The sequence below is a fragment of the Colobus angolensis genome, unplaced genomic scaffold (genome assembly GCF_000951035.1).
Source record: "Colobus angolensis palliatus isolate OR3802 unplaced genomic scaffold, Cang.pa_1.0 Scaffold450, whole genome shotgun sequence".
NCBI lineage: Eukaryota > Metazoa > Chordata > Mammalia > Primates > Cercopithecidae > Colobus > Colobus angolensis.
In genome coordinates, this window is record NW_012117933.1 from 2155597 (window position 1) to 2163171 (window position 7575).

Genomic DNA, 7575 nt, shown 5'->3' on the forward strand with positions numbered 1-7575 from the left:
TGAAGTCAGGTAGCGTGACGCCTCCAGCTTTGTCCTTTTGACTTAGGATTGTCTTGGCAATGCGGGCTCTTTTTCGGTTCCATATGAACTTTAAAGCAGTTTTTTCCAATTCTGTGAAGAAACTCATTGGTAGCTTGATTACATTGCTTTCTCTTAACAGGTTTCTGCTATTATTATTTTGATAGATTTGTCATTTAATCATATATACATGTGTATATATTTGCCATCTAATCATTTATATATATGATGTGTAATCCACTCATCATTTAGGGTATTAGAGTAATTCTAAATTTGTTTGTGTACTTCTGAGTTTGACACCTTTGAATGATATCTTTTTGCATGTTAGTGTCCTTTTCTTTCAGTGAAAGAACTCCCTTTAGCATTTCTTATAAGGCTGATCTAGTGATGAATTCCCTCACCTTTTGTTTGTCTGAGAAAGACTATCTTTCCTTCATGTTTGACGGAAAGCTTTGCTGGGTAAGTATTCTGGGCTGACAGGTTTTTTTTTTCTTCAGCACTTTGAATATGTTATCCCGCTCCCTCCTGGCCTGCATATTTCTGCTGAGATGACTGTTGGCTGATGAATTGGAGCTCCTTATAGGCTATTTGCTTCTTTTCTCTTGCTGCTTTTAGGATCCTCTCTTTGTCATTGACCTTTGAAAGTTTGAATATTGTAATGCCTTGGGTTAGTCTTGTTTGGCTTGAATTTTCTTCGTGATCTCTAAACTTCCTGTGCCTGAATATTTTTACTTTTCTCTATATTTGGAAAGTTTTCAGTTACTGTTTTTTGAAAAAAAAAGATTTCTATCTTTTGCTTGTTCTCAAGTCCCTCTTGAATGCCAATAATTCTTATATTTGCTCCTTTCAGGTTTTTATCTACACCTTGTAGGTGTTCTTCATTCCTTTTTGTTCTTTTTTCTTTTTTTATCCTCTGACTGTATATTTTCAAATATCTTCTCTTTGAACTCATTGATTCTTTCTTCTGTTACATTTTGCTGTTGAGAGCCTGTAATACATTTTTTTTAAATATTTTACTTACATATTTTATTACAGAATATGTATCCCAAGACTCTAGGCTAGACCATTCAACAGTGAGAAGTGCCACAAGAGCCTGTAATACATTTTTCAGTTTAGCAAATGTGCTTCTAAAATCCAGGATTTCTGTTTGATTTTTAATAATTATTTCAATCTCTTTGTTAAATTTTTCTGATAAATTTCGGATGCTTTTTGATGTTATCTTGGAGTTCACTGAGTTTCCTTAGAACTTCTAGTTTGAACTCTCGATCTAAGAGCTCACACATTGCCATCTTGTTAGGATCAGTCACTGGACCCTTGCTTTATTCATCTGGGGAGGGCATGCTTCCCTGTTTGCCACTGTTTCCTGTGGATGTATGTTTATGTTTTCATATTGAAAGATTAGTTATTTATTCTGGTATTTGCTGTCTGGCTTGTTTTATTCTTTCTTGGGTATGTTTGCTTAGAGGTTCCTAGAAATATGCCTATTGAGTCCCCTTAATCTTAAATCAATGCCTCCTTTTTGGCACTAGATGGTGCCTTACACCACAGCTTGCCTCAGCTCTCCCACATGTAGGGAGTTTTGCCCGTCTCTGATTGAAGTGGGTGTCCCAAATGATACCCCAGCTGTGTGGGAAGCATAGCTAGAGGTTCATGTCCATAAGACCCACAGAACATGCTTCCTACAGTATGATGCTGCTGATCAGCCACTCTGATTTGATATCTCCTTTGGCTGAGATAAAACACAGGGTTTTATAGGCTGTGCTTGCTAATTAAGCCTCCCCTCTGAGTCTCTAGGTGCTCTCAGAGGTTTTTCTCCATACAGGCATTCATGATGCTTCCTGTGGTTTGAGGCAGGAATGGTTTTCTTGCAAAAGAAACTAAGATGGTGAGGAAGCTGGATGTATGCCTATATCTCACTTTCTTCTGTGTAGAAACTGTGAGTCCAAAAGGAATTTTTTGTGGCAGTGCCTGGCAGGTTTCGGGAGGGACATTGAGAAGTCTATTTCTCCTAACATATGCTCAAAGTTTTACACTTCTCTATGGTTCCAGGGATTGTCTTAGCCTCAAAATTGAGTTCTGGAGTATTACTGGTGATAATCTTGTTGTTGGATATTGTTTTTGGTTTTCTATGTGAGAGAGTTAAGCTATGTTGGTTCTACTCTCCCATTTTGGTCAAATGTTTCCTGTGTTTTTACAAATTGAAGGTGTGTGGCCGCTCTGCATTGAGCAAGTCTATCAGCACCATTTTTCCAATGGCATGGGATCATTTCATGTCTCTGTGTTACATTTTGATAATTCTCACAATATTTCAAACTTTTTCCTTGTTGTTGTCTCTGTTATGGTGAACTGTGATCAGTGATCTTTGAAGTTACTATTGTAAATGTTTTGGAGTACCATAAGCCACACCTATAGAACACAGTGAACTTAATCAATGTTTTGTGTATGTTCTAACTGCTTCACTGATAAGTCAATCCATTTCTCCCCCTCTCCTCAGGTCTTCTTGTTCTCTGAGACACAACAATATTGAAATTTGGCCAGTTATTAACCCTATGATGACCTCTAAGTTTTCAAGGGAAAGGAAGAGTCACATGTCTATCACTTTAAATTAACAGCTAAAATGGATTAAGCTTCATGAGAAAGGCATGTTCAAAGCCAAGACAGATAGACCAAAAGCTAAACCTCTTGCACCAGTTAGCCAAGTTGTGAATGCAAAGGAAAAATTCTTGAAGGAAATTAAAAGTGCTACCCAAATGAACACACGAATAATAAGAGAGTGAAACAAACTTATTGCTGATATGGAGAAAGTTCGGGCAGTCTGGATGGAAGACCAAATCAGTGACAATATTCCCTTAAGCCAAAGCCTAATCCAGAGTGAGGCCCAAACTCTCTTTAATTCTGTGAAGACTAAGAGAGGTAAGGAAGCTGAAGAAGACTAGTTAGAAGCCAGTAAAAGCTGGTTCATGACATTTAAAGAAAGAACCCATCTCCTTAACATTACAGTAGAAGATGAAGCAGCAAGTGCCAGTGAAGAAGCTGCAGCAAGTTATCCAGAAGTTCTAGCAAAGGTAATTGATAAAGGTGACTACACTAAACAACAGATTTTTCAGTGTATATGAAACAGCCTTATATTGGGAAAAGACGCCATCTAGGGCTTTCACAGCTAGGGAAGAAAAGTCAGTGCCTGTGCCTGCTTTGAAAGATCCAAAGGACAGGCTGACTTTCTTCTTAGGGGCTAATATAGCTGGTGACTTTAAGTTGAAGTCAATGCTGATTTATCGTTCAGAAAATCTCAAGGCTTTTAAGAATTATGCTAAATCTACTCAGTCTGTGCTCTAGAAATGGAACAACAAAATCTGGATGACAGTACATCTGTTTACAGCATGGTTAACTGAATATTTAAAAACTCAAAATATTACTGTTCGTTAATAATGCACCTGGTCTCCCAAGAGCTCTGATGGAGATATACAAGGAGGTTAATGTTGTTTTCATGCCTGCTGCCACAACAGCCATTCTGCAGTCCATCAATGAAAAAGTAATTTTGACTTTCAAGTCTTACTATTTAAGAAATATATTTTGCAAGTCTATGGCTGCCATATATAATGATTCCCCTGATGAAACTGAGCAAAATAAATTGAAAACGTTCTAGAAAGGAGTCACTCTTCTAGATGCCATTAAAAACATTCATGATTCATGGGAGGAGGTCAAACTTCCAGGATTTTAGGAGTTTATTCCAACCTCTTGGATGACTTTAAGGGGTTCAAGACTTCAGCGGAAGAAGTAACTGCAGATGTGGTGGGAATAGCAAGAAAACGAGAAATTAGAAGTGAATCCTGAAGATGTGACTGAATTCCCGCTTCCTCATGATAAAACTTTAAAGGATGAGGAGTGCAGTGGCAGGGGTTGAGAGGACTGAATCCAGTGTCAAAAGAAGTTCCACTGTGGGTAAAATAGTATCAAACAGCATCACATGCTACAGAGAAATCTTTCATGAAAGGGAGAGCCAATGAATATGGCAAACTTCATTGTTGTCTTATTTTAAGAAATTGTTACAGCCATCTCGGCCTTCAGCAACCACCACCCTGATCAGTCAGCAGCCATCAACATTGAGGCAAGACCCTCCTCCAGCAAAAATATCATGATTCACTGAATGTTCGGGTGACTGTTAGCATTTTTTAGCAGTAAATTATTTTTAAATTCAGGTATGTACATTATTTTTAGCATAACGCTATTGAACACTTAATAGACAAAGTGTAATGTAAACATAACTTTTATATGCACTGGGAAACCAAACATTTTATGTGACTTGCTTTATTGTGATAATTGATTTATTGTGGTGGTCTGGATGTGAACCCACAATATCTCCGAGGTATGCCTATATGTGTATAATTTTGTTTCGTTTTTTGTTTTTGCATTTTTTGTATGGTTAGGATTAGAGTGAAGTGATTGAGGCCCTAATTTTCTCAGGCACAAAATTCAAAGGGATACTAAAAGTTTAGTCATCAAAATAAATATTTTAATGCAATATTTTTTAAAAATCCAATTTAATGCAAGAATTCCTAATGAAAAATATTAATATTTTAAATAGAGACAGGCTGTTTTTTGTTTTATCATCTGTAATATTAGGCAAATATGTTTTTAGAACCTTGGAAGCTAGAAATAGTGTCCCTCTCCAGAACAGGTGGCAGATTTGTTTGCTACTCAGTATAATAATGTCTCCATCTGAGGCAAAGATCAGGGAGGTTTGCTTGCAGCCAGTTATAAAATACTTTCATTTTCTAATATTAAGGTCCCTCAGCTGTGACTTAGGTGTGTAACATCTATTCGGGCCTCTCTGTGTTGCTTTTGTGGGATTTGGGGGTCAAGGAAAACTGACACAATCATGAACTCATGTTTTGTGCTGTACTGGGAGTAATAAAGGTCTTTGTCTCTAACACAGGGACTTACTGTCCTCTGACTGCATCCGTGAAATCCACACTAACTTGCCAGGTTTCTAGTAGGGTAGATATTACAAATCTCACAATTCTTAATAGGAATGCTTCTTCTTCTCCCATTTTTGAAAAAAGGAATAGTCTGTGTAAAGATTTGGAGCTCTAAGAGAAGTAAAAGCTTGGGTCCACTGAAAGACAACGTGCACAGAAGGGAATACCTAGAATGATGTAGCGAAGGGACTGTGGCTGGAGCTTGAAGAGCCTTTTGTGTCATGTAAATGATTTGGACTTTGGACCATAGGCTTCATGCAGTCAGTGGAATGTTTTAAACCAAAATATAATAGTTTCACATTTGTTTATTAGAAAGACCACTCTGACAGAGTAGAGTATTGACTGGAGTCAAGAACAACCACTAGGAGGCTGCTGAAATAGTAATAAAAATAATAATATAGTAGTTAGAATTGCTGACACGTATTGGTCGTTGATTCCAGACACTGTATTAGGTTCCTCAGCCAGAATTACATTCTTTATTCCTGTGAGAAAAGAAGTTACTATCTATATTTTATATATTAGAGGAATAAAGTGGAGAGAAGTAAGTTAATTTGTATAACTAAATGGCGGAATGAAGGTTGGGGCTTGAGCTCTCTGACTCCAGACCTCAGGTTCTTAACCACTATGTGAGTATGGTTTCCATTACATGTACTCCACTTTTGCCATTTCAATTCCTATGTTGGGATCTTATGTCCAATATGTATTATAGGCTCTTTTTGTCAGATTGAATGTTTACTTGTATGTGTATTTATCCTGAAATTTCTAGTTATCTTGGGTCACACTATCCTTCAAATATATTATAGCTATTTTATCGCCTTCAAGTATATTACCTTGTCATTGATCAGGTTAAATTCCCATAGTTTTATTCTTGTTCACATCAACTCACACTCTCTGGATCTGTTTATGAAACTTTACTGTCTTTCCCAGTGTGGGAAACTTTATAATTGAGTATCAGTGGAGAATTTAATGAGCCTGCTTTTTATTTTCTCTTCCAGTCCATTAATGAAGACTTAAAATGTTCTTTCTTTTTGTGCCATCATGTGTTACAAATTAATGCAATCCTCAGAATGCTAAGAGATTCTATTTTTATTAGGCAATGTAAATAGAAAATGCTAATTATGCATGTCTGTGAAACATTATTGAAGTTAATAATGAATTGGTTATCTCATATAGATTATTTTATCAATAAATAATATAAATAATCCCTATATAATCTGAAATTTCTAACAGAATACATATGTGAAAATTGGAAAATAATTTCAAATTCAGTCCATTCATTTGTCAACTAATTATGATTTAAATAAATATTTGTGTTTTTTTTTTCTTATTATACTCTAAGTTCTAGGGTACATGTGCACAACGTGCAGGTTTGTTACATATGTATACTTGTGCCATGTTGGTGTGCTGCACCCATTAACTTGTCATTTACATTAGGTATCTCTCCTAATGCTATCCCTCCCTCCTCCCACTCCCCACAATAGGACCCGCTGTGTGATGATCCCCTTCCTGTGTCCAAGTGATCTCATTGTTCAATTCCCATCTATGGGTGAGAACATGCGGTATTTCGTTTTCTGTTCTTGCAATAGTTTGCTGAGAATGATGGTTTCCAGCTGCATCCATGTCCCTACAAAGGACACGAACTCATCCTTTTTTATGGCTGCATAGTATTCCATGGTGTATATGTGCCACATTTTCTTAATCCAGTCTGTCACTGATGGACATTTGGGTTGATTCCAAGTCTTTGCTATTGTGAATAGTGCCGCAATAAGCATACATGTGCATGTGTCTTTATAGCAGCATGATTTATAATCCTTTGGGTATATACCCAGTAATGGGATGGCTGGGTCCAATGGTATTTCTAGTTCTAGATCCTTGAGGAATTGCCACACTGTTTTCCATAATGGTTCAACTAGTTTACAGTCCCACCAACAGTGTAAAAGTGTTCCTGTTTCTCCACATCCTCTCCAGCACCTGTTGTTTCCTGATTGTTTTAATGATTGCCATTCTAACTGGTGTGAGACAGTATCTCATTGTGGTTTTGATTTGCATTTCTCTGATGGCGAGTGATGATGAGAATTTTTTCATGTGTCTGTTGGCTGTATGAATGTCTTCTTTTGAGAAGTGTCTGTTCATATCTTTTGACCACTTTTTGATGGGTTTTTTTTCTTTTTCTTGTAAATTTGATTGAGTTCTTTATAGGTTCTGGATATTAGCCCTTTGCCAGATGAGTAGATTGTAAAAATGTTCTCCCACTCTGTAGGTTGCCTGTTCACTCTGATGATAGTGTTCTTTTGCTGTGCAGAAGCTCTTTAGTTTAACTAGATCCCGTTGTCAATTTTGGCTTTTGTTGCCATTGCTTTTGGTGTTTTAGACATGAAGTCCTTGCCCATGCCTATGTCCTGAATGGTATTACTTAGGTCTTCTTCTAGAGTTTTTAATGGTTTTAGGTCTAACATTTAAGTCTCTAATCCATCTTGAATTAGTTTTCATATAAGGAGTAAGGAAAGGATCCAATTTCAGCTTTCTACTTATGGCTAGCCAATTTTCCCAGCACCATTTATTAAATAGGGAATCCTTT